Raw genomic sequence first — 3,790 nt, 5'->3', positions numbered from 1 at the left:
ACGCATTCATAAGCTTTGAATAGAGAGGGTATGTGGGGTGACATAAGGGCTGAAGGTGATGCCGAGAGAGGCCTGGAAGTGTTTTTGCACAAGTGCTGTTTTATAATAACGTCATAAAACATGCATGAAGTATAATATTCACTCAATAATGCACAATAAACGGCTTATGTCACTATTATGTCATTATTCATAACATGACATGATTTATAAAGTAAATTGACTAAGTTTAATAAAACAGACATAACAACTGAATATACATCATGATACTGAACACTGAATATAATTACACATTAATACCTGAGAATCTATGAACAGTTTATAACAATATAAATCATCATGAGATGAGTTATAAAATAGCTGTTTATAACACATTCATAAGGTTTGGTTCATCTGATTTAATCTAAAACATTATATATAAGATGTTCATTAAATATAATTAATAATAATAATCCGTCAGACTCTATGAACACCTTACGTCAGGATTCTCAAAATGGCATTTTTTATAAAATTAATCGATCTTGACATAAGAGGTTCATAGCCACTGAATAAAGAAGACATTTAAAGAATGTTAATGCAATGACTTTAGTGATTAAAGAAGGGCTTATGTCAATTTTCATAAGACGATAACTGATTTTATAACATACACAGATTTTTCGTGAAGCAAAAGCACAAAAATATACTTCATTACACATTCATAAAGAGTGAATAACGTTTCATAACCAGTCATTGAGCATTTATGAGCAGCGTATGTCAGTTTTATGCTGTCAGGATTTCCATAATCATATGAAATAATTTATAACATAAATGGACTAAGAAAATATTCAGGCTTCATAGCACACTTATAACCACTGAATAAAGAATACATTATTAAATATAAAACATTGAATATATTTATAGACAAATCACAGACATTTGAAACATCATGTAGAGCTCATAAACAGCTAACAAGCAGCTAATGTCAATGTTATGTCTGGATTCTGGATTATATCTGTGACATAACAGATAATATTTAGTTTATAACACATTATAACCACAGCACTGAATAGAAAATATTGAGTATAATTATAGAATTATGTATGCAACTCTATAAACCTAATAATTAATAGTTCACAGATTTTGCTATGGAGATGTCATAACACACTTATAAGCGAATCGATATAGAACACTATCTTATGTATGAAATATTTAATGTTTATGAGAATCTATGAAGCCCTTATGTCAATATTTATAAGATGACTTGATGAGTTTCTTTTATATAAACAGATTTATTAAAATTTCGTAACACATTCCTAATCGTAATAAGGAGCTCACTTGTAATAAGCAGGTGTTATGAGCATTCATGAGCACCTTACGTCAGCATTATGTTATTAGTCTCAGTGTTGCATGACATATTTTATAATTTGTTTTGATGTAAGTGAAAATATTGACTTCATAACAAATTAACATTCAGGAAGACTTTATAACACATTCGTAAAGAGTGATTAGTGTAATAAACAGGTTTTGAGCATTTATGAGCAGCTTATGTCAATAAACTCAGAGGTATAATTGGTATTGATGTAAGTGAAAATACGGACATCATAACATAAAATGCTGTATTCATACAGACTTCATAACATGTTCATAAAGAGTGAATAACGTAATAAGCAGGTATGAGCAGTTATGAGCACCTTATGTCAGAATTATGTCAGTTATCTCAGTATGATATGAGAAGTTTTATAATGTTGTACAGACAGAAGATACAAAATCCATAACAGTTATGAACATCTTATAGCAAGATGCTGTTTTTTTTTTCTTTGCATCAGTTATAACACTTCTATGAGGCATTATGCACTGAATGATGTGCTAATCATATACAGTGTTATCCAGGCTGTTAAAAAGAGTGTGTTTGTGTGTGTGTGTGTTCATCTTCATCAAGGAGTAATCTCTAGGACTTTTTCCTCTTGATAAAAAAAGAAAATATTTCAGGATAAAAAGCGCGAGACGAGGTTGAAGAGGGCGTCTCTCTCTCTCTCTCTCTCTCTCTCTCTCTCTCTCTCTCTCTCTCTCTCTCTCTCTGCTAGTGACCCGTCGTTGATCCTGAAGGACAGACGGAGAACCGAGAAACCCCCAAAAACACTGCACATTTTAATGCTGAAGATGCTTACTGCCACTTTAAAAACTACAAACAAGACAAATGATTCTATTTTAAAGCTACAGTAAGCATCTTTAGCATCTTAAGCAAGTAACCGAGTTGCTTCCGTTATAAGTTTAAAAAAACGTAACATTCACTAGTTGGTGTAAAATCCACTTGCTGTACAGCTTAAATCTAAAAATGCTTACCACAGCTTTAAAAACTACAAACAAGACAAATGATTGTGTTTTAAAGCTACAGTAAGCATCTTTAGAGATGGAGAACTGAGCAGAATCTCCTTGCTTCTGTTATTAGCTTTTGCCTAAGAAAATTAGCATTCACTAGTAGAAGTAAATCCAAATGCTGCACATTTTAATGCTAAAGAATGCTCACTGCAGCTTTAACAATTACATACAAGATAAATGGATATATTTTAGAGCTGCGGTAAGCATCTTTAGCAAGGAATCTTCTTGCTACTATTATCAGTTTTTCCTTAAAAAAATTTAATATTCACTAGTAGATGTAAACCCATTTTAAAGCTAAAATTGCTTACTGCTGCTTTAAAAACTACAAACAAGTCAAACGATTCTATTTTAAAATTGCAGTAAGGATCTTAAGAGGAACCGAACAGAATCTCCTTGCTTCCATTATTAGCTTTTGCCTAAATAAATTAGCATTCACTAGTAGAAGAAAATCCACATGTTGCACATTTTAATTCGAAAGAAGCTTATGGCAGCTTTAAAAACTACAAACAAGACATTATCATATTTTAAAGCGACAGTAAGCATCTGCTTACTGCTTTTGTTATCAGCTTTTGCTTAAAAATTGTAACCTTCACTAGTAGAAATAAATTCACATGTTGTACATTTTAATGCTAAAGATGCTTATTACAGCTTTAAAAATTACACACAAGATAAATTAATATATTTTAGAGCTGCAGTAAGCATCTTTGACATCTTTAGGGATGGAGAACTGAGTAGAACCTCTTTGCCTCTGTTAATAGTTTTTGCCCAAAAGTAACATTCACTTGTAGACTTAAATCCACATGCCGCACATTTTAATGCTAAAGATGCTTACGGCACCTTTAAAAACTACAAACAAGACAAACAGGTATATTTTATAGCTACTCGTGACTCTCTCCCACACGATCAATTTTAAATAATTAAATGTCATTTCACAGCATTTTCGAAGGTTTCGCTCCACTTTCCAGCTAACGCTGTGTTTTTCCTGAAAGCTGTAAATCCTAAACCGGATCAGTTTATGTACTGCTAACATGCAGAAGTGGAAAAGTGGAAAACGAGAGCGGGGCTGAGGGACAGGAGGAGACGGCGTGCATGTCGCACAGAGCGGCGCTTCTCGTTTAAAGCCTCCGCTACGTAATTTTTACTGCCTCGTTGGCTTAATGACTACAAGAGCCCTTGATTAGCCAAATTAGCATGGACGATTTGCTAACGGCTCTCCAAACCATTGAACGATTTTCATAAAGCCAATAATATTACTGCAGTTATACACACGCTGTGGTTAACATTCACAGTTCTGGCAGGACGACGAAGCACTAATGCGGCCAACAGTAGCCGTGTAAGCACACACACACACACACACGCAGAGGCTAACGCAGCACTAGCTGCTGCACCATATATTTAAATCTCACTCAAATGCTGGCTCCTGTTTATAAACTAT

Source organism: Pangasianodon hypophthalmus, chromosome 7, assembly GCF_027358585.1.
Source record: "Pangasianodon hypophthalmus isolate fPanHyp1 chromosome 7, fPanHyp1.pri, whole genome shotgun sequence".
In the NCBI taxonomy this organism is placed as follows: domain Eukaryota; kingdom Metazoa; phylum Chordata; class Actinopteri; order Siluriformes; family Pangasiidae; genus Pangasianodon; species Pangasianodon hypophthalmus.
This window is presented reverse-complemented; position numbering follows the sequence as displayed.